The 25,224-nt window shown below is 46.6% G+C and overlaps 1 protein-coding gene across 1 annotated transcript in view; it reads right to left on the reverse strand.

Annotated features, from left to right (window-relative positions):
- LOC124594252 (myosin-7B) overlaps positions 1-25,224 on the reverse strand; it is a 305,039-nt gene that overhangs the window by 78,995 nt on the left and 200,820 nt on the right. The gene's annotated exons all lie outside the window — the stretch shown is intronic.

The raw sequence follows: 25,224 nt of genomic DNA on the forward strand, positions 1-25,224 counted from the left end.
TTTCGCTGGGAAGCCCTTATACAAACTCCATACAGTTCCGATCTGTCCACATGCGATTTGAGTATTTTTGGAGCCCTGAAGAAGGACAACCGCGCCGTCGATTTGCTTTAGACGAAGGTCTGAGTACGATCATGGTTCCGCAGGCAACTACAAACTTTTTTCCATAAAAGCATTGATCGTCTTGTCACACAATGGGATAAATGTGTAACAGTTACGTCAATAAATTTGGAATAATGAACAGTTTGTATTGTACTGTATTAAACCGGGGATCTAGAAATGACGGAGAGGCTTCGTTCCGCCAGAGCCCTCAGTTGTTCACAAGCCCTCAACAGGCCACAGCACTCTGCCCGCCCCACCGCCGCCCCACACCGCAGCCAGGGTTATTGTGCGGTTCGGCCCCCAGTGGACACCCCGGGATATTATTTTACAAGACGAATGTAGAATAATTATGGTGTACGCTCACGTGGAAATGGTGTTTGCGCAGCAATCGTCGACACAGTGTGACTTAGGCGGAGTAAGGGGACCCAGCCCGCCGAGGTAGATGGAAAACCATCCACAGGCTGGCCAGTGCACCGGACCTCGACACTAATCCGCCGGGCGGATCCGTGACGGGGACCAGCACGCCTTCCCGCTCGGGAAGCAGGACATTAGACCGAACTGTTTACTTACATTTTCTTCCATCCGTCTCGTTTTCATTTGACTCTATATACCGAATTAAACTACTGGCCGTTAAAACTGCAGCAACAGCAAGAATAGCAAGAAAAGAAATTTTACTTATTGTGCGTATGTATACGAGGAATACATTATTAAATATTTAGATGATTTCCGTGTACACAGGATGCCAAATTTATTACACAGAGCTCTCAATTCTGGTAGCACAACGTCTCTCACCATGCTGGGAATCATCTGAGCCTGGCTGAGAGATACTGGTTCGTCATTCCACGCTGCTTAACCTCTGCGCCAGAGTTCTTCAACTATAATGACCGGCGAATGACGGCATGCCGGTCTCACGGCAACCTGAGATAACCACATGTACCCTAGGAAACACAACTAAAGAGTCACTTTTTCAAGTCCATGCAAATGTCTCCTATTGCAAAGTAGGCGTTTGAAATTTGGCTTAAAGGTGCCTACATTCTTCCTCAATAATAGTGCAGAAGCGTGGCGTCCTGAGATGTCACCCTCGGCTTGGCGACGCTTCAAACTCCAAGGTGTGGACACGTACGAAGAAAACACCAGAGATCGGAAGCTTATGTGAGGTGTAATGTGGGAAAATGACGTCACATTGGCGCCAAATTTCACCACAATTCTGCCCGACGGCACCGTGGACATGTCACACGTCGGAGAGGTCGCCACAGCCCTCCCGTTGACACCTCTGTGATGGAAGTCAGAACCGTGACGTCCAGCGTTGAACTCATGCAGTTTTCTTATTTCTTATGGGTGGCAGAGGAAAACATTTCAGACACGCTGCCTCTCAGATTAGACACTAAAAGGCCTCAGCGGGTGGCGTAAAAGGTGTAATTGAAACAACCCCTTCCTTTGGGACGTTGATTCCCACACATTACGAAATAGAAAACGACAGTTCGCAGTGCGATGAGCAACAGGACAACACTCTTGACAACCATTGACACTGCTGACACCCTCCGGACGATCCTATGCCTCTCTAAGAGCAATGAGCTCCTACTACCCACTGAATGTGATAGCATCCCTTTGGAACGTAGCACGATCGCAATATTTGCCCTTGTGTACAAAGTGGAACCACTCGGGACCGTGCAAAATCATTCGACGAAATTCGAACGTGGTTAGAAGCAACAAAGGGTGTTCATGCTTTTTCAGTCCCCCTGTTTCGCGCCTTCCTGTGGCGCGATCACGGGGGCGTGCGACATTGGTATGGAAAACGGTCCCACTAGCATCACCGAGTTTGGCATCACCGTCAGTGCCACACGCGCACATTTGTTGGACACTTTAAACATATTCTTGTATACAGACAACTATCCACTGATTCCTAGGTACTGGCGTGACAGGCGCCGTATCAGCACACCTCAGCTGAATGGCTCTGTATCACTGAAATAGCGCCTGCCGGTGGCATGCGAAATCTAACGGGACGAAATGGACATCTGTCTCACCGGCGCCTAGGAATCGCTGAGAAGTTGTCACTGCACAGGGCCATTGTTAAAGTGCCCAACAAAAGTGCGCAGTTGGCGCAGAGGGTGTTGCCGAACTCGGTGAGTCTTAGAGGGATCCTTTGCCACACCTGTATCAATGTAACACCTCGCCATGATCACGCCACATGAGGGCGCGATGCAGGAGGGCTGAAAAAGCATAAACACTCTTTGTTGCTTCTGATCATGTTCAAATTTCGTCGAAAGATTTTGAACGATCCCTAGCTGTTCCATTCCGTACACCTGAGGAGAATCTGCGGTCGTGCTTAACTCCAGTGGGGTGTGATCACGTTCAGTGTGGTTGGAAGCCCGCGGTTTACGTAGAGAAGAGGTGAATTGTCTGGGTGATGTCAGCAGTGTCAAAGGTTGTCAAGAATGTCGTCCTGTTGCCCATCGCAAAGCGAACTATAGTTTTAGACTGCGAAATGTGTGGGCACGAACGCCCCAATGGAAGGCAAGGTTTCACTGACGCCCTTTACGCCACCCCTTGAGGCCTTATCGTGTCGATTCTCAGTGGCAGTGTGTTTGAAATGTTTTCCTCTGCCATTTATAAGAAAACTGCGTGCTGCAACGCTGGGCGTCACGGTCCTGACCTTCATTGCAGAGGCGTCAACAGAAGGGGTGAAGTATGAGTAAGAGCGATGTGGCCACTTTCTGTCCACGGTGCCATTGGGCACAATTGTGGGGAAATTTGGTGCCGATGTGACATAACTAACCCACCTTACAGCTCACATGAACTTATAAGCGCAGGCCTTTTATTTCGCATGTGTGCATACCTTGCCGGCCGGAGTGGCCGAGCGGTTCTAGGCGCTACAGTCTGGAACCGCGCGACCGCTGCGGTCGCAGGTTTGAATCCTGCCTCGGTCATGGATGTGTGTGATGTCCTTAGGTTAGTTAGGTTTAAGTAGTTCTAAGTTCTAGAGGACTGATGACCTCAGAAGTTGAGTCCCATAGTGCTCAGAGCCATTTGAACCATTTGTGCATACATTGATGTCTGAAGCGTCGTCCAATTGGAAGGTGACCTTGCAAGACGCCACGCTTTTGCATCATTACAGGAAGGTTGTAGGCACCTTTGACCCAAATTTCAAACTTCCACGTCACAATGGGAGACAGTTACGGGGTTTCGAAAAACTGACCCTTTAATTGTGTTGCACGGCGTAGATGTTTACAATGGGTACGTGGTCTAGAAAACTGGCTGATGTTGGCAGCAGTCTAATACCCTATGTACCGAGTGAGGTTAGAACAGCATGGACACTACACGATTTTGCGTTATCTTGTTGAGGGATAACATCATGGAGATCTCGAAGACAGGGCACGGGCACCGATCTTAACACGTCAAAAATTTAACGCTGTTTTCCAAATTACCGGCTACGGGAGCAGAGATAATGGTGATGTGCAACCAGGGGCACCATGGTGAGACGACATGACGTTAACAAATGGTATCTGGCAAGGTTCATAATCTCATAGCCTTCATACAAACTTACATCCATTCAGAGGCCGTACACAGAAGCGGCACTCGTCTGAATATACACTACTGGCCATTAAAACCAAGAAGAAACGCAGACGATAAACGGGTATTCATTGGACAGATATATTATACTAGAACTGACATGTGATTACATTTTCACGCAAAAAAGTGGTTCAAATGGCTCTGAGCACTATGCGACTTAACTTCTGAGGTCATCAATCGCCTAGAACTTAGAACTAATTAAACCTAACTAACCTAAGGACATCACACACATCCATGCGTATTGTGATGAGCCAGTTGTTCGGTCACCATTGACCAAACGTTTTCAATTGCTGAGAGATCTGAATAATGTGCCGGCCAGGGCAGCAGTCGAACATTTTCTGTATCCAGAAAGATCCGTACAGGACCTGCAACATGCGGTCGTGCATTGCCCTACTGAAATGTAGGGTTTTGCAGGGATCGAATGAAGGGTAGAGCCACGGGTCGTAACACATCTGAAATGTAACGTCCACTGTTCAAAGTGTCGTCAATGCGAACAAGAGGTGACCGAGACGTGTAACTAATGGCAACCCATACCATCACGCCGGGTGGTACGCCAGTGTGGCGATGACGAATGCACGCTTCCAATGTGCGTTCACTGCGATGTCACCAAACGGGGATGGACCATCATGATGCTGTAAACAGAACCTGGATTCATCCGAAAAAAATGACGTTTTGCCATTCGTGCACCCAGGTTCGTCGTTGAGTACACCATCGCAGGTGCTCCTGTCTGTGATGAAGCGTCAAGAGTAACCGCAGCCATGGTCTCCGAGCTGATCGTCCATGCTGCTGCAAACGTCGCCGAACTATTCGTGCAGATGGTTGTTGTCTTGCAAACGTCCCCATCTGTAGCTCGGGGATCGAGACGTGACTGTACGATGCGTTACAGCGATGTGGATAAGATGCCTGCCATCTCGACTGCTAGTGATACGAGGCCGTTGGGATCCAGCACAGCATTCCGTATTACCCTCCTGAACCCACCCAGTCCATACTCTGCTTACAGTCATTGGATCTCGACCAACGCGTGCAGCAATGTCGCGATACGATAAACCGCAATCGCGGTTTATCAAAGTCGTAAACGTGATGGTACGCATTTCTCCTCCTTTCGCGAGGCATCACAACAACGTTTCACCAGGCAACGCCGGTCAACTGCTGTTTGCGCATGAGAAATCGGTTGGAAACTTTCCTCATGTCAGCACGTTGTAGGTGTCGCCACCGGCGCCAACCTTGAGTGAATGCTCTGAAAAGCTAATCATTTGCGTATCACAGCATCTTCTTCCTTGTCGGTTAAAGTTCACGTCTGTAGCACGTCATCTTCGTGGTGTAGCAGTTTTAATGGCCAGTACTGTACGACATAGTGTCGTCGATGGGAGAATCACTGTCATGGCGTAATTGCTGCCGCATCCAGGGAAGCTGCAATAATGGTCGCCGTGCAGACACTGCGTGGTGTCCCAGATATCGTGGCACTGTCCGTGTTAGCGCTTGCCTTGCTGTAAACAAGCCAGTTCCCTGACTGAACGTAGGTGGATCGTTTGTGCGATCGTTTGTGGGCGAGCGAATCTCTGTCCTCTCGAGCGCCAATTGAGGCGAATCAGCCCCTCCTAAGCTCAATGATTTCACATTCGCACGACACTCGTGGGATCCCGACTAACGAAAGCAGCGATATCACTAGACAATAAATCGTAGTCTCGACAGGCCACGACCCTGCCACTGTCGAATGCCTACACTTTTTTCTCCATCTCACACGAGGCTTCACACGACCTTTTCACAAATATAAGGATATATATCTCAACTGGCGTAGCTTTCATCATCCAGCTCATAAGAGAGTTACGCTGAACATTCTAATACACAGTGCCAGGGCTATTTCGGACTAGGACCACTTCGACTCCGAAATTAACCACCTGACGACATCTGACGACAATCTTAAGAAGGGACGGGTATCATTCCGTGACATCAGATCAACTCTGTCGAGGAAATCAAGAGGCCATGTCGTTCAGCCAAGAAGTCCAGCACATAGCGTGGCTTCCATTCTGCAGCGCAATGTCAGTAAGACAAGTAAAGTCCTAAACAGGCGGCGAATCAGACCAGTGTTCCAGCCACCCATAAACATTAAAGAAATGTTACGACCCGCTAAATGGAATCTCGGCCTGAGAATACCAGAGATTTGTAGTATTTCTGATCTGGCAGTCGTTAGTGTAGAGTATGAACAACACAGACGCCAACAGACTTTCCTGGTGCACACATGAAGTACTTCTACACCTGTAAATGACTCTCCATTCAAGGTAAAATGCTACACCATCCCTGCAAAGGAAACCTCAGTCCAGTCACAAATTTTGTTGATAGACGATGTAAGCGTACCCTTGTTACCAATCATTGATGTAATACAGAGTAAGATGCATATGCCTCTACACCCACACCGTGTAAACCACTGTAATGAGCGTCTCAGAAGCATTTCCCTTTGAACCAGTGGCTAGGGGTCTTTTCCCCCTTCCGTTCATGTTTGGAACGCGGGAGAAAGATTGCTTAAACACCTCTGTACACACTGTTGTTAGTCTTATCTTCACGATCCTTGTGGGAGAAATACGAAGGAGACTGTAGTATATTCCTCCATTCATCAGTTACAACTGGTTCTTCACACTTACGAAGTATGCTTTCATGGGATACTTTTCGTCTATCTTTACGTGTTTACCAATTCTCTCAGTGCGTCTGTGACGCTCACACATGGGTCAAGTAGACCTGCTGCGATGCGTGCTGCCCTTCTTTGTATTCCCTGTTCATCATGTTTGGTACGCACGAGCAGTTGTAAGTAATCTCCTCTGTGGACTGCATTTCCCTGTTATTCTACCAATGAACCAAAGTCTGCCTTCTGATTTACCTACAACTGATCCAAAGAGATCGGTCCATTTCATATGCCTTCAAATTGTTACACCCAGTTTTTCCTATGAGTTGCTCAATTCCAACTACAACTCATCGGTATTGTTGTCATAGGATGCTAAGGTTTTCCTTTTGGTGAAGTGCAAGATTTTACATTTCTGAACTGTTGTGCAGCAGAATAATTTTATTGTACATTTAAATCTTTTAAAAGTTCTACCAGGCGACGTCAGAGCAAAGCAAAGCAGAGCTCAGAGCGTGGCCGGTTTGCCAATCGGAATGTCAACAAGACGTACCGCCAGTGTAACAGACGTCAGGGAAAGAGGGGAGCACCTAAGAGTGAGGCCGGGAGCAACGAGAAAGTTGCCTTGTACATAACAAGGCAATGTGAGGTAACACTACGCAATTCAAAGCCCGAGTACCACCTCAAAATCCATAAAAAAACACGTGAATAGACCACGAATTAACGTGCTGCAACAGAAACTGTTTTGCAGAAGAAACGTTTTGCTGAGCCGCTCAAACAGCTAAGTTCAATAACATTTGGTTTTCGTACAATTTCTAGTTTGCGAGAAACCACATCAACAAACTAACGTATTTTGCACATTGCAGCATAGTACATATACCCACACAGTGTCCGTTGGAACAGCGATCAATACAACGAGAAAAAAAATTATTTGCTGTAGTCTATCGCCACACTTTTATTTTGCGTAATGCGATCGTAAATGATGGGCTCACTGTGTCCTCGTGGCAATATTGATTGCACTGTACCTCGCAGCCATGCATTATGAGACATTGTCAGTAAACAGTGCAGGTGTAGTACTTAAACACATATTGGACGGAAGACTACATATGCAGTCCAGACTCCATTCTAAAACTTGGAGAAATGCATAAATACACACAGTGCTGTCTTACAATACGCTTACTCAATACTAGTTTCGTTCATGGACCATATTCACAGTAGAAAACTGTCTACTGCAACAACTTCACATGGCAGACATGCTATTTAACCAGGAAAGAATACACAATTTCTGACTAGAAAACGTAAGAAAACGCCCTAATACAAACTTAACCACACAGAAAACAATGTTGAACACATGAAAACGTTGTCCATGATCGAAACCAGTAGTGAATAAATATATTTGTAAGACAGCACATTATGTATCATGCATTTGTCCAAGTATATCGATCCTGTTAGTTGCAGGAAAAAAAAAATTTGATCCATTCTAAAAGGTTCACAAATCTCATCCACGTAAGACAAGAATGCTAAGAATGCCCCTCCAGTTTATACACTCCTGGAAATGGAAAAAAGAACACATTGACACCGGTGTGTCAGACCCACCATACTTGCTCCGGACACTGCGAGAGGGCTGTACAAGCAATGATCACACGCACGGCACAGCGGACACACCAGGAACCGCGGTGTTGGCCGTCGAATGGCGCGAGCTGCGCAGCATTTGTGCACCGTCGCCGTAAGTGTCAGCCAGTTTGCCGTGGCATACGGAGCTCCATCGCAGTCTTTAACACTGGTAGCATGCCGCGACAGCGTGGACGTGAGCCGTATGTGCAGTTGACGGACTTTGAGCGAGGGCGTATAGTGGGCATGCGGGAGGCCGGGTGGACGTACCGCCGAATTGCTCAACACGTGGGGCGTGAGGTCTCCACAGTACATCGATGTTGTCGCCAGTGGTCGGCGGAAGGTGCACGTGCCCGTCGACCTGGGACCGGACCGCAGCGACGCACGGATGCACGCCAAGACCGTAGGATCCTACGCAGTGCCGTATGGGACCGCACCGCCACTTCCCAGCAAATTAGGGACACTGTTGCTCCTGGGGTATCGGCGAGGACCATTCGCAACCGTCTCCATGAAGCTGGGCTACGGTCCCGCACACCGTTAGGCCGTCTTCCGCTCACGCCCCAACATCGTGCAGCCCGCCTCCAGTGGTGTCGCGACAGGCGTGAATGGAGGGACTAATGGAGACGTGTCGTCTTCAGCGATGAGAGTCGCTTCTGCCTTGGTGCCAATGATGGTCGTATGCGTGTTTGGCGCCGTGCAGGTGAGCGCCACAATCAGGACTGCATACGACCGAGGCACACAGGGCCAACACCAGGCATCATGGTGTGGGGAGCGATCTCCTACACTGGCCGTACACCACTGGTGATCGTCGAGGGGACACTGAATAGTGCACGGTACATCCAAACCGTCATCGAACCCATCGTTCTACCATTCTTAGACCTGCAAGGGAACTTGCTGTTCCAACAGGACAATGCACGTCCGCATGTATCCCGTGCCACCCAACGTGCTCTAGAAGGTGTAAGTCAACTACCCTGGCCAGCAAGATCTCCGGATCTGTCCCCCAATGAACATGTTTGGGACTGGATGAAGCGTCGTCTCACGCGGTCTGCACGTCCAGCACGAACGCTGGTCCAACTGAGGCGCCAGGTGGAAATGGCATGGCAAGCCGTTCCACAGGACTACATCCAGCATCTCTACGATCGTCTCCATGGGAGAATAGCAGCCTGCATTGCTGCGAAAGGTGGATATACACTGTACTAGTGCCGACATTGTGCATGCTCTGTTGCCTGTGTCTATGAGCCTGTGGTTCTGTCAGTGTGATCATGTGATGTATCTGACCCCAGGAATGTGTCAATAAAGTTTCCCCTTCCTGGGACAATGAATTCACGGTGTTCTTATTTCAATTTCCAGGAGTGTACACCCGCAGAGCTGAATCTGTCTGTAAGTTATTACAGTCGCGCTTATGAACGGTTTAGCCTGACCATCAACATCCCAAACACTAAAGTACCCGCACAGAGAGACTGGTCCTGCCTATCCGGATTTCAATACCTCTATTTCCAGCGTAACATTGGAACAAGTAGATCACGCAGGTATTCGAATTGGCATTGATTGATACAGTTGTTGCCGGCCGCGGTGGCCGTGCGGTTCTAGGCACTGCAGTCCGGAACCACGTGACTGCTACGGTCGCTGGTTCGAATCCTACCTCGGGCATGGATGTGTGTGATGTCCTTAGGTTAGTTAGGTTTAAGTAGTTCTAAGTTCTAGGGGACTGATGACCTCAGATGTTGAGTCCCATAGTGCTCAGACCCATTTGAACCATTTGATACAGTTGTTGGATGTGCCCTGAGGGATAACGAATCAACTTCTGTCCGTTTGGCGCGCTAGTTCGTAAAAATCCGGAGCTGTTTGGAGGGCCCTGCTCATAATGCTCCAAACGTTCTCAACTGAGGAGAGATCCCGCGAACTTGCTGGCCAAAGCAGGGCCAGCAAGCATGAAGACAGGCAGCAGAAACTCTCACCATGTGCGGGTCGGCATTATCTTGCTGATACGTAAGCTTAGGATGGCTTGCCATGAAGGACAACGAAACCGGGCGTACCGACGTACCGCTGTGTTGTAAGCGTGCCACAGATGACCACCAAAGTGGGCCTGCTATGAAAAAAAAATGGCACACCAGACCATCAGTCCTGGATGTCGGGCTGTACGGCGGCTGACAATCTGGTTGGTATCCCACCGCTGTCCCGGGAGTATCCAGATACGTCTGCGCTGGTCATCGGTTCAAAACGGGACTCATCACTGAAGGCAATTCTAGTCCACTCAATGACATTACGGGCCTGAGGTGGTCCAATTCCGGTTTTTAAGGCTTTCGTTGTCGGACATCACAGAACCTATGTGAACCAGAACGTTTAGTAACCCTTCCCTTTCTGATGAGTGAAGACAGCTAGAGAAGTAAAGGTTACTTATAATCTGTCTTGATTGCAGAAATGTTTATTCACATGACCGGATTCGGTTCCTCTAGAACCATCTTCAGATCTGCAATTTCGGTTACAGAAGTAACCTGTCCATACACAGCAACCTTCACATGCTGCTGCGAAGGTTGCTGTGTGTGGACGGGTTACTCCTGTAACCGAAATTGCAGATCTGAAGATGGTTCTAGAGGAACCGAAACCGGTCATGCGAATAAACATTTTTGCAATCAAGACGGATTATAAGTAACATTGTATAACCAGTAATTGCGGTATCCCTTCAAACATTATGTCTGTTTTTGCAAAAAGTGAAGGTACTGTTCTGTGTGTGTGTGTGTGTGTGTGTGTGTGTGTGTGTGTGTGTGTGTGTGTGTTTTTTCGATAGACACTGCGGCCCAATATTCCATACGGTTTTATCCGTGTGAGAACCTCCAAGAATGGCAGCTGACCACCCGTGGTGAACTGAATTTGATTGTGCGTAGAGTTCAGGTGTTGCAAGAAAACCTGAAGCTCATCGTTCCTGTGAGGCCAAACGACGAACGTATAGTAAACATATCTGTAGAAAACTGCCGATTTTAATGGTGCTGCCTTGTTCTCAGAGTTCTCCATGTACATATTGATCATCACAGGTGAAGGAGGACCATCCATATGGACGCCATTTGTCTGTTAATAGTAACGTCCGTCAAAATGAAAATGTGTGGACGTGAGCACGAAACTGAAAATTTCGGAGAACGAGGGCTCAATTTCCTTTCCAATTGTTCCAGCAACTCCTTGAGTGAATATCTGGTGAAAAGTCCTAGGGATGGAGACCCCAAAACAATTGTCAAATAAATCCCAAGTTCCAAAGCCCTAAGATAAAAAGAGGGGAAGACAGAGTGCAACTGGCACTGGTTCTTCTAAAACATGGGATAACCCAGCTAATTCGAGTCGTGGCAGCACCATCCAGTGACTCAGCCGAGTGTAACGACTGAACACACTGTATGGTGACATGTGGATCAGAATAACATACAGGTAAGGGGATTGGGAGACGAGGCTAGTCGCGCTCAGCGAAAAACTGCACCACACAGCGGTAATGACTGCAGCAGGTGGGCTGATCTCACCATATCAGGGCGATTCCTACATTATGGGCGACGTGACTAGGTGCCGGGGTTTAGTGAAACAAAAACGTCTCTGAGCTGTATAAATATATCTAAATCTTGAGGCAGAGGCATTCTCGTCGTCAGGGCTACCCCAGAGAGCGAGATGTCTGGGCACCACCAGCAGCAGCCGTGGGTTCGAGACCGGGCAGCGCCTACCTCCAGCAGTGAGTACCTCGCGGGACCTAGTGCCACAGCCCACCAATCTGCCGTCCGCACCTGTGGCTGCCAGTACTGAGTGCGCTCCCCGCGACTTAGTACCGTAGTGGCAGGAGCTGTACAACTCCTGCCAGAGAGCAAAAGCTCGAGTTCTACGCACGGCAGTCTGCACGTGTCACCGCGATGGCGAAGTGCGGAACTGGGGGGTCGTTCCAGGGACAGTCACCGACTGAGCAGTAGCGCACCGATGACGGTGATTTACAGAGGCCACCAATCGTCCACGGGCTCGCCGACATCACTGCGGATGGGACTACTGATATTTCTAAAAGTATCGGGAATCCGATATATCGATACTTAAGAAAGGTATGATTATCGGCCCTCGATATATGGAAAAAGTATTGATATCTCGATGTGTGACGGAAAAATATCGACGTATCGACCTACAAAAACATCAGCTGCACATTGTAAACATGCTGTCGGTTTTGGAAGATTATATACATGTATACATGTATAGGAGTATACATGTATAGGTGTTATGTACATCAACAAGTTAGCACCCTGCTGAAACACAGAGCAAGAATCGAAAGGAAATGATGCAGGTTCACGGTTGGCTATAACCACTTTGCTAACAATGGTAACTGCATGTAAGTGGCACAATAAAAGGTGCCCGATGGGTCCGTCGTTCGATTTCGTCACATATTGGATTTGACTGGAACATTTCATGTCGACCCCTGTTTTTTCCATTTCTGCAAACGCCAGAAACCTAGCAGTTGCAGTATCAAAACTGCGCGGCGAAGTTAAACATTACTGTTTCTGTTAGCAGCGGCGATTACGTCCGCAATTCCCTTCACACGTCTCCGCCCACCGCAAGGACCAAGCCTGTCAATTCCATTTTTGTTCGTCATTTTATGCGAGTGTTTTTGAAGAGTTACGATGTGAAGAAATAGCACACTAGTTACATAAAAGATTATTTGGTGTGCTATTTCTTCACATCGGAAATCTTGTGTTATTCTATTTCTATTCACTCCCCCCTCTCCACCTGCCAATGCAGTCGGGCTTCTTCTTTGTGCCACCTGTACTTGCTTCACACAATCAAAGAGAAAGACTGGACGTGATGAAAGCTCAAATACCAGTAACGCTCCTTCACACAGTGAAAATAAAATTATGGCTCTGAGCACTATGGGACTCAACTGCTGAGGTCATTAGTCCCCTAGAACTTAGAACTAGTTAAACCTAAGGACATCACAAACATCCATGCCCGAGGCAGGATTCGAACCTGCGACCGTAGCGGTCTTGCGGTTCCAGACTGCAGCGCCTTTAACCGCACGGCCACTTCGGCCGGCAAAATAAAATTATGTTCTACTACAATTTCAAAAGACCAGTTTCAAATATTAAACGAAAATTGTGAAAAAATATAACATAGAATAAAAATATCGGCTCTTGATATTGCGGTTTCGATCGCGATATATAGGAGAACAGGATATCACCAATATGTGTCGATGTTTGTAGCGTAAACGTCGACATATAGATGTTGTTGTTGTTGTGGTGTTCAGTCCTGAGACTGGTTTGATGGAGCTCTCCATGCTACTCTATCCTGTGCCAGCTTCTTCATCTCCCAGTATCTACTGCAGCCTACATCCATCTGAAACTGCTTAGTGTATTCATCTCTTGGTCTCCCTCTACGATTTTTACCCTCCACGCTGCCCTCCAATACTAAATTGGTGATCCCTCGATGTCTCAGAACATGTCCTACCAACCGATCCCTTATTATAGTCAAATTGTGCCACAAGCTCCTCTTCTCCCCAATTCTATTCAATAGCTCCTTATTAGTTATGTGATCTACCCATCTAATCTTCAGCATTCTTCTGTAGCACCACATTTAGAAAGTTTCTATTCTCTTCTTGTCTAAACTATTTATCGTCCACGTTTCACTTCCATACATGGCTACACTCCATCCATATACTTTCCGAAACGACCTCCTGACATTTAAATGTATACTCGATGTTAACAAATTTTTCTTCTTCAGAAACGTTTCCTTGCCATTGCCATTCTACATTTTATATCCTCTCTACTTCGACCATCATCAGTTATTTTGCTCCCCAAATAGCAAAACTCCTTTACTACTTTAAGCGTCTCATTTCCTAATCTAATTCCCTCACCATCACCCGACTCAATTCGACTACATTCCATTATCCTTGTTTTGCTGTTGTTGATGTTCATCTTATACCCTCCTTTCAAGACACTGTCCATTCCGTTCAGCTGCTCTTCCAAGTCCTTTGCTGTCTCTGACAGAATTGCAATGTCATCGGTGAACCTCAAAGTTTTTATGTCTTCTCCATGGATTTTAATACCTACTCCGAACTTTTCTTTTGTTTCCTTTATTGCCGGCTCAAAGTACAGATTGAATAACATCGGGGAGAGGCTACAACCCTGCCTCACTCCTTTCCCAACCACTGCTTCCCTTTCATACCCCTCGACTCTTATAACTGCCATCTGGTTTCTGTACAAATTGTAAATAGCCTTTTGTTCCCTGTATTTTACCCCTGCCACCTTCAGAATTTGAAAGAGAGTATTCCAATCAACATTGCCAATAGCTTTCTCTAAGTCTACAAATGCTAGAAACGTAGGTTTGCCTTTCCTTAATCTTTCTTCTAAGATAAGTCGTAGGGTCAGTATTGCCTCACGTGTTCCAACATTTCTACGGAATCCAAACTGATCTGCCCCGAGGTAGGCTTCTATCAGTTTTTCCATTCGTCTGTAAAGAATTCGCGTTAGTATTTTGCAGCCGTGACTTATTAAACTGATAGTTCGGTAATTTTCACATCTGTCAACACCTGCTTTCTTTGGGATTGGAATTATTATATTCTTCTTGAAGTCCGAGGGTATTTCGCCTGTCTCATACATCTTGCTCACCAGATGGTAGAGTTTTGTCAGGACTGGCTCTCCCAAGGCCATCAGTAGTTCTAATGGAATGTTGTCTACTGCGGGGGCCTTGTTTCGACTCAGGTCTTTCAGAGCTCTGTCAAACTCTTCACGCAATATCATATCTCCAATTTCATCTTCATCTACATCCTCTTCGATTTCTATAATATTGTCCTCAAGAACATCGCCCCTGTATAGACCCTCTATATACTCCATCCGTTTTCTGCTTTCCCTTGTTTGCTTAGAACTGGGTTTCCATCTGAGCTCTTGATATTCATACAAGTGGTTCTCTTTTCTCCAAAGGTCTCTTTAATTTTCCTGTAGACAGTATCTATCTTGCCCCTAGTGAGATAAGCCTTTACATCCTTACATTTGTCTTCTAGCCATTCCTGCTTAGCCATTTTGCACTTCCTGTTGATCTCATTTTTGAGACGTTTGTATTCCTTTTTGCCTGTTTCATTTACTGCATTTTTATATTTTCTCCTTTCATCAATTAAATTCAGTATTTCTTCTGTTACCCGAGGATTTCTACTAGCCCTCGTCTTTTTGCCTATTTGATCCTCTGCTGCCTTCACTATTTCATCCCTCAAAGCTTCCCATTCTTCTTCTACTGTATTTCTTCCCCCATTCCTGTCAATTGTTCCCTTATGCTCTCCCTGAAACTCTGTACAACCTCTGGTTCTTTCAGTTTATCCAGGTCCCATCTCCTTAAAGTCCCACCTTTTTACAGTTTCTTCAGTTTTAATCTACAGTTCATAACCAGTAGATTGTGGTCAGAGTCCACATCTACCCCTAGAAATGTCTTACAATTTAAAACCTGTTTCCTAAATCTCTGTCTTACCATTATATAATCTATCTGATACCTTTTAGTATACAGATGTATCGACATTTTATAAACATCCGTAATTGCGGAGCAGCAACGCAGCATGCTCTCACAAAGGCCGCCGCCTTTGTCAGCGCCGGCCAGGGTCAACCGCATGAGACGTGTTTTGCCTCACCAAGCCACGGCAAATTTTGTACTGATACTGAACAAAAGCCTCTTTGTCAGCAGTTTTACCTCTGGACCCTCCGGCCCGTCACAGCCGCCTCTCACCGCTCCAAGTGCAACTGCAATCTGCAGAGTGCTACGCCATCTACAGCGCCCCACAGCGACCAGCGTGTTATTTTAAGGACGTGAAAAACATTTTGTTCGGTCGGTTCGGTTTACCGCAGGAAAACCGCGAATGCAGGTATTCTATAGTGTCTGTTAGTATGATAAGGTACTCTTCACACTCAAGAGCTGCTCAAGATAAACGATGTCAGACCATCAACTGTTGTCGTTTGTGACACAAGGAGAAAAAAACAAAAACAACAAAAGGGGAAGCAGCCCGAGCGGAGTGTCAGCTCTGGCTGACGGTGCGGGCCTGGCCAGGCCACGGCTGCAGGGCCCCGCTCTCATTTGGCCGCCTAGCCGAGCCGCCTACCTGTTGTCGCTAATGAGCACTGCTACGCGACAACGCGCTGCTGGCGCTCTTAATGAAGGGGTCGGCCCACTGTCTGGTGACGGGCGGCATCGCTTTAAATGCTAATAAACAACTGTTAATGCACCTACCGAAGGTACGGCACAAAGGGGCACTTTGGAAAGCATTATTTCTGCATTTTGTCGCCACTGAACTGCGCGACTTTTGCTCGAGTATCTCTTGTTTTAAAGTTGAACGTATTTAAACAAGTGGTCTTAATGATCGTGGCAAGTGAAAGAAGAGGGTCTATAAAGAGGTTATTATCTACATCTACACTCCACGAACTAGTGTGAAGTGCATAACAGAAGCTATGTACCACTGTACCAGTTATTAGGACTTTTTCCCGTTCCACTCACGTATGGAGCGCGGGAAGAATTATTGTTTAATTGCCTCAATGCGCACTGCAACTAATCTAAGCTTGTCCTGGCTATCCATGTGGGAGCGATACATACAGGGTCATAGTATACGCGGTGATTCAAGAAGATACGCAAATATTTTAATATATTATTCTGCAAGTAAAACTAAAGAAAAAGTTCGTATAAACATAAGTCCGCAAATGTTTAGTTGCGGAGTTAGGGATAGTAAAAGATTTTACCGGAAATATAGCAACTTCGCTAATATGAAGCCATCGCAAAACAGTACGAGGTTGAAGTAAAGCACGATTTCGATTTATTTTGTTGTTATTGATCTGGTGACTCTAGTAAAATATGTCTCAGGCGTGTATCTGCAGTAGTTTTCTAGAACATTCAGAGAAGTAAAGCAGAAATTTCGCAAAATTTTTAATTTATTAAGTACTTTTTTTAAATTACAGACAACAGCACAAAGCTTTCAACAGAAGTTGTAGAGAATTTAATTTTGGAAAAATGATGGTAATAACGTTAATTGAAACTGTGTGAATGTGTCAGATAATCTGCTTTTATTAATACGATAGCATACGTGAATTCATGTTAAACCGGAAAGAAACAAAACTCAGTGTTAGGCAAGTTGTACAGTGTAAATACAATTTCACTGAACAATGCAGCAAACTAACTCGTTTCAAGGTTAGGAAACGACTAAACAACTCACTAACGGTTGCCAACAATGACATAAACGTTTCTACATTCTTAATGGAAAGTAAACAAATTTACTTGTGTAATGACATCTTGGGTTGTCGGGTGTTCTGCCAGATATCAGCGTCGTACTTGCACGATATTTCGGTAGCGTAGCTCTTTACCTTCATCAGGTGCGACCTGAGACAGTCTCAGGTCACACCTGATGAAGGTAAAATGCTACGCTACCGAAATATCGTGCAAGTACGATGCTGATATCCGGCAGATCACCCGACAACCCAAGATGTCATTAGATCGCCGGGAAAGCCTGAAGAATTATACTTGTATAATCTTTGCTTCTCTGGATGTTCTGGAAAACTACTGCAGATACGCGTGTGGGACATGTTTTATTAGAGTCACTAGACCAATAACAACAAAATGCACTCCTGGAAATTGAAATAAGAACACCGTGAATTCATTGTCCCAGGAAGGGGAAACTTTATTGACACATTCCTGGGGTCAGATACATCACATGATCACACTGACAGAACCACAGGCACATAGACACAGGCAACAGAGCATGCACAATGTCGGCACTAGTACAGTGTATATCCACCTTTCGCAGCAATGCAGGCTGCTATTCTCCCATGGAGACGATCATAGAGATGCTGGATGTAGTCCTGTGGAACGGCTTGCCATGCCATTTCCACCTGGCGCCTCAGTTGGACCAGCGTTCGTGCTGGACGTGCAGACCGCGTGAGACGACGCTTCATCCAGTCCCAAACATGCTCAATGGGGGACAGATCCCGAGATCTTGCTGGCCAGGGTAGTTGACTTACACCTTCTAGAGCACGTTGGGTGGCACGGGATACATGCGGACGTGCATTGTCCTGTTGGAACAGCAAGCTCCCTTGCCGGTCTAGGAATGGTAGAACGATGGGTTCGATGACGGTTTGGATGTACCGTGCACTATTCAGTGTCCCCTCGACGATCACCAGTGGTGTACGGCCAGTGTAGGAGATCGCTCCCCACACCATGATGCCGGGTGTTGGCCCTGTGTGCGTCGGTCGTATGCAGTCCTGATTGTGGCGCTCACCTGCACGGCGCCAAACACGCATACGACCATCATTGGCACCAAGGCAGAAGCGACTCTCATCGCTGAAGACGACACGTCTCCATTCGTCCCTCCATTCACGCCTGTCGCGACACCACTGGAGGCGGGCTGCACGATGTTGGGGCGTGAGCGGAAGACGGCCTAACGGTGTGCGGGACCGTAGCCCAGCTTCATGGAGACGGTTGCGAATGGTCCTCGCCGATACCCCAGGAGCAACAGTGTCCCTAATTTGCTGGGAAGTGGCGGTGCGGTCCCCTACGGCACTGCGTAGGATCCTACGGTCTTGGCGTGCATCCGTGCGTCGCTGCGGTCCGGTCCCAGGTCGACGGGCACGTGCACCTTCCGCCGACCACTGGCGACAACATCGATGTACTGTGGAGACCTCACGCCCCACGTGTTGAGCAATTCGGTGGTACGTCCACCCGGCCTCCCGCATGCCCACTATACGCCCTCGCTCAAAGTCCGTCAACTGCACATACGGTTCACGTCCACGCTGTCGCGGCATGCTACCAGTGTTAAAGACTGCGATGGAGCTCCGTATGCCACAGCAAACTGGCTGACACTGACGGCGGCGGTGCACAACTGCTGCGCAGCTAGCGCCATTCGACGGCCAACACCGCGGTTCCTGGTGTGTCCGCTGTGCCGTGCGTGTGATCATTGCTTGTACAGACCTCTCGCAGTGTCCGGAGCAAGTATGGTGGGTCTGACACACCGGTGTCAATGTGTTCTTTTTTCCATTTCCAGGAGTGTAAATGGAAATTGTGCTTTACTTCAACCTCGCACTGTTTTTCGATGGCTTCATATTAGCGAAGTTGCTAAATTTCAGGCAAAATCTTTTATTAGCCTAACTCCGTAACTAATCATTTGCGGACCTATATTTACATGATTTTTTTGTACTTTTACTTGTAGGATAACATATTAGAATATTTGCATGTCTTCGTGAATCAGCCAGTATTCCTAGAGTCATCATTTAGAGGCGGTTTTTAAAATTTCCTTATCAGACTTTTTCGGGATGGCAGATTAGTTCTTTCATCATCTCTGGGACACACTCCCGCCGCGGTTCAAGCAAACCTGTGACCATTCGTGCCACAAATCTCTGTATAAGTTCAACATCCCCTGCTAGTACTATTTGGTCCCACATATCTGAGCATTATTCTATACCGAGCGAGGTGGCGCAGTGGTTAGCACACTGGACTCGCATTCGGGAGGACGACGGTTCAATCCCGTCTCCGGCCATCCTGATTTAGGTTTTCCGTGATTTCCCTAAATCGTTTCAGGCAAATGCCGGGATGGTTCCTTTGAAAGGGCACGGCCGATTTCCTTCCCAATCCTTCCCTAACCCGAGCTTGCGCTCCGTCTCTAATGACCTCGTTGTCGACGGGACGTTAAACACTAACCACAACAACAACATTATTCTATGATGGGTCGCACGAGTGATTTGTAAGCAATCTAATTTGTAGAATGATTGCATTTCCCTAGTATTCTACTAATAACCCGAATTCTGCTACCTGTTTTACCCAAGACCGAGCCTATATGTTCGTTCCATTTCTTATCCCTACTGTAACACCCGGGAATTGGTGTGAGTTGACAGATTCCAGATGTGACTCACTAATATATTCATGGCACACTATGCTTTTTCGTTTTGTCAACTGCACAATTTTAAATTTAAGAACATTTAAAGCATGATGTCAACTTTCGTACCACTTTGAAATATTATGAAGGTTTGACTCAATATTTGCAGAATTTCGTTTAAACTGTACTTCGTTGTCGATAATTACATCATCTGCGACTGGGAAAAGACATCAGTCCACCGGAGTGCATTTTAAAATCGTACCTTATTCAGCACTACTAGTTTCAAGCATGATCCATTTTCAGGTGCATCAATAAAAGATGTGGAACCATCGTCCCTGTCCCGTCATACAAAAGTCGTGTACCATGTGTAACTGTGCATAGCACGGTCGTCAAAGTGCATCATCTCGTGATTTAAAGCTATAAAACATACCAACAAATATTTCTTTACCATAAACAGATCCACAACCGTTACTAAATGTAATACCAGAACCGCCGTTTATGCCAGCTCAGTACATGCAGGCTGTAAGGTGGATATAATTTCGCACCTTACAAGAACTCATCCATATACTGTGCCGTGATCTACAAACACAATTAGGTATCATATGACAGGTTGTACATCGTATATATGAATATATAAAGGAGACTGACATTGTCACGTACGTCTCGTAAATAATTGTTAACGCTTATTGGATGAAAGGTGACGGAGTGGCTTTATTATAAAAACGGTGTAATGAATTACTGCCTATACTAGAACGCCAGTGGCGATGAAACAGCAGGCAGAATTCATGCCCTGGGTGGAAGGCCCGCACAGGTGTTGGTCCCGCTTAAACAAAGGAAGTAGCTAGGCAGACGTCGTGGCACCTGAGCTCTGGAGCACAGTAGGGTGACGGCCGGCCGCTGTTGTAGTAAGGGCCGGAAGGATAACCGGATAACGCTGAAAATCTTGGAAGCGGTGAGAGGAACGAAGAAGCGGCACCTCGGAAACCACGCAGGCTGCGTTATTTCCAAGGATTTTTACTCAGAAGCGTACGATTGTACGAATATAGGCTTTTCCTCGCAAATATTCCGCGCTGGACGATAAAAGACTAAAATATGGTTGGTCGGCGTTCGGAAGAATCTGTAGAGAGGGAGAATATTCCGTGGTTTCGGGAATATGATTCGTTTCGGAATTAAGATGGTGGGGAGCCGAGCCTTGCTGGGAAGCCAGCGCTGGAGAGACGAGGTCTTCCGTTGTGAGCGCCCGTGTGTGACGGTCGCTTGATATCAGCTTTTGTTGGTACAGATGGACTTGCTGTCTTTGTTCTCAGTAGATTTTATAGTAAGAACAGTTAGGAACTGTACTGGTGCGAACCTATACGATTCTGCACTTCACCTCCGGGTTGGAAATCGTCGTTTAGTATGCAGCCTATACCTACGTTGAGACGTTACCTGAACTCCGCTCTTGTGGTTGGGAGTTCGCGTTTCTCGTCTGTAGAAGACAGAGAGGAGAAGACAGTATTAGAGTGTATTAGTCAGAGGACCGCCTTCTGCCGTCCTAGTGTTTGAAAGAGTTTATTTGTGGCTGGAGTTCTTCCATCGTCGCAGACGAGTACGAGAACCATCGCTTCGACGCACCGGACGCAGTACATACGGTGATATCGCAAATTGCTTCGGCTTATTAGGGCTATAAAAGCTAAACAGCTGTGATCGCGTTAGTTTATTTCCACTGAGGTTCTACACCACCGTCGATCATCTTTGAAAGTAGTGTCTTCTAGTGTTTGTTATGTAGATGATGTCAGTCATTCCGCTTTATTGCCATTAGACCGCGCAGTCATAATAAGGGGTAGAGTTGGGCAATTGATCAGTAATTTTACTTAGGAAGTGTAAACTTTGTAATATAAAGTTTTTTTTTAAATCTACAATTAATATATAAGCAGGAAAAACGTTTATCATTTAGTAGGATTAGTTGCCTTCATCATTCATTTATGTTTAGATTGTAATTTATATGTTAAAGTCCATTAAGAGATCCTAAGATCTGCTTCAGAGGGTAGTCAGACAGGGCCAAATCTTCATTTTAGCCTTTATTATTTTCCGTTGCGCACATTCGTTTTACACCCGCCTGGAGTAGCATCTTGGAAGACAATAGCTCACTGTCTGTTACAGAAATGGAAGACAAACTCCACCTAGACCGTTGGAGAAGAAATGCTATTAGACGACCACAAGCCCCGGTATCGATCACGTCTTTTCTGAAGGACCCGTCTCGAGAAAGTTCTCATTTTTCCCGAATGTGACTCAAATGTTTTAACCACTGCCGCACGTCGCTGAGTTACTTCAAAGAATAACATGGTGGAAATCTTTCGAAAATCATTTTCCATAGTACAGTTACTTCTGCACAATACGGTAAAAGAACTGTGTACATAAATTCTGCACTATACGGAATTAAGGTACTTCCCAAAAATTCTTATTTGACATCATACCGCTTCAAACAACGAAAGGAGTCCGCAATGAAAGTGTACTACATTTAAGGGACAGTCAAATGACAACCGAACACCCGTCACAACGGAACGATGGAATGATTCCATTGAAAAGTAACTGCCACACGCGTTAAGATATTCATCCCACTGAAAGACGAAACGACCAATTAATGTTTCACAGAACGCGGTCGGCCGCTGACGGATCCACAACCGCACCACTCTTGCAGTTCCTCGTCTGACTGACACAGACGTCCACGGATGTCTTTCTTCAGGTCGCCAAAGATGAGAAAATCACATGGTGAAACATCCGGGTTGTACGGAGGATGTTGCAGTGTATACCAACCAAATTACTGAAGCGCGGAGTGGCCTTCGTCCGATTGTTAGTGTGGGGGCGGGCGTTATCTTGCAACAGGGTGATTTCGCCTGACAGCGTTCTTGGGCCTTTCGACTTAGAGGCGCAGTCTCTGCAAAGTGTCTTGTGGCGCTGCGTATCGATTCTGATTCAACGTTCGAGGAACTCGAAGAGCAGAGAGCCCCTGGAGTTGAAGAAAGATGTCATAATGACCTTACCAGAACTTGTGTGAAAAGATTTGTATTAGTTTGACGAGTGGGATGTTTCCACTACTGGCTTTGCCGTTTGCCCTCGGGCTCGCAGTGGTGGTGACCTGAAGATGGACAGACGCGCACGTCGGTTGCAGTCGGACGAGGAAGGGCGAGAGCGGGTACAGTTGTGGATATGTCAGCGGCCGACCGCGTTCTATGAAACATGGATTGATCATCTCGTTTCCCCGTGGGATAAATTTCTATATGCTCTAGTGATTACTGTTGAATGAAACCATTTCATGGTCCCCTTGTAACGGGTGTTCGGTTTTCATTTGACTGTCCCTCATAGTATCTCTGACGTTTGTATGGAAAAGACTGAAACAAAATATAGACAGAAATAAATAAGCAACATTGCTACCAACATAAAGTATTGTCTTGTTTTGGTTACACTGGAACTATCCTAAGAAACACCTCGTCGATGGGTCTACAGAGAGGTAGAAAACTGATTGTGGTATGGGAGCAAACCTGCTATTTCGTTCTTATGTCAGTCCTGTGACAAAGTACTGTAATTATTTCCTCTATCTTCGATATCCTCATTCAAATTGTGTCTAGTCCAATTTAATTTTTCCCTCTTAGATTTTTTTCTGCTACAGTTATGTAATATTTCATTGGTTTAAGATTTTAATAAAATTGTGTCCACAACCATACAAATATTGCGAATGATAACAGTCATTCATACTAGGAGTCAGTCATTCCATGCCAGGCTTTGGATATCGTACCTTTACTACAGTCTGCTCATACACGTCCCTGATTTTATGAGCTCCATTTCTAGTATAAATTTATATCAGAAGATTTCTTTAATTACCTACAGTCCGTCACATCCTCATTCATGTTCATCACTCTTTGATGCTGTCTACATTTGATATCCATACTGTTGTATTATTAATCGGCTATATAATTTTTTGAGAAGAAACCTACGAATGAAAAACCTTAGGCGATGGGTGCAAAGTTACATCACTTTGATATCGGCAATAGGTTGTAACAGTAATGATTATACCTGACCAGAATAACGAAGTGGTTTATTGTTGAACATGGGAGCAACGGTGTTGTCGTTTCACGTTTGTCTGCGAACACAATATGGCTGCGGCAGCAATGGCGGGACGTTTTTGTTCTGGAGACATCCGCTGTTGGTGAGCAATATCAGGTACCCTATGTGAGGAGAAGTATACGGATACCCGGCTGAAAATGACTTACAAGTTCGTGGCGCCCTCCTCCGGTAATGCTGGAATTCAATGTGGTGTTGGCCCACCCTTATTCTTGATGACAGCTTCCACTCTCGCAGGCATACGTTCAATCAGGTGCTCGAAGGTTTCTTGGGAAATGGCAACCAATTCTTCACGGAGTGCTGCTCTGAGGAGAGGTATTGATGTCGGTCGGTGAGGCCTGGCACCAAGTCGGCGTGCCAAAACATCCCAAAGGCGTTCTATAGGTTTCAGGTCAGGACTCTGTGCAGCCCAGTCCATTACAGGTATGTTATTGTCGTGTAACCACTCCGCCACAGGCCGTGCATAATGAACAGGTGCTCGATCGTGTTGAAAGGTGCAATCGCCATCCCCGAATTGCTCTTCAACAGTGGGATGCAAGAAGGTGCTTAAAACATCAATGTAGGCCTGTGCTGTGATAGTGCCACACGAAACATTAAGGGGTGCAGGCCCCCTCCATGAAAAACACGACCACAACATAACACCACCGTCTCCGAATTTTCTAATGGTTCAAATGGCTCTAAGCACTATAGGACTTAACATCTGAGGTCATCAGTCCCCTAGACTTAGAACTACTTAGACCTAACGACATGCCTGAGGCAGGATTCGAACCTGCGACCGTAGCAGCCGCGAGGTTCCGGACTGAAGTGCCTAGAACCGCTCGGTCACAGCAGCCGGCTCTCCGAATTTTACTGTTGGCACTACACACGCTGACAGATGCCGTTCACCGGGCATTTGTCGTACCCACACCCTGCCATCGGGTCGCCACATTGTGTACCGTGATCTTTAGGACAGTGTGTCACGTAAAATAAACACACCGCCCAGAGAAACTATGCAGACAACGAAAACGAATCACAGTTGTTACGTCAGTGGATGCAAGTGTTTTCTGCAACTAACTGGCGACTGGCGCCTGAGATACCTAGTAGTGCGACTTAACAATGGTGAACGTAAAGAGCCCTACATATCCACTAACCAACCTACCGACAGACCGAGGAATTGGTCGTGTGCAGATGTTTTGGTCAGCTGACCGACCGACTTCTGTTCGTCTGATCCTGTTATACACTCCTGGAAATGGAAAAAAGAACACATTGACACCGGTGTGTCAGACCCACCATACTTGCTCCGGACACTGCGAGAGGGCTGTACAAGCAATGATCACACGCACGGCACAGCGGACACACCAGGAACCGCGGTGTTGGCCGTCGAATGGCGCTAGCTGCGCAGCATTTGTGCACCGCCGCC

The sequence above is a fragment of the Schistocerca americana genome, chromosome 2 (genome assembly GCF_021461395.2).
Source record: "Schistocerca americana isolate TAMUIC-IGC-003095 chromosome 2, iqSchAmer2.1, whole genome shotgun sequence".
Taxonomy (NCBI): Eukaryota; Metazoa; Arthropoda; class Insecta; order Orthoptera; family Acrididae; genus Schistocerca; species Schistocerca americana.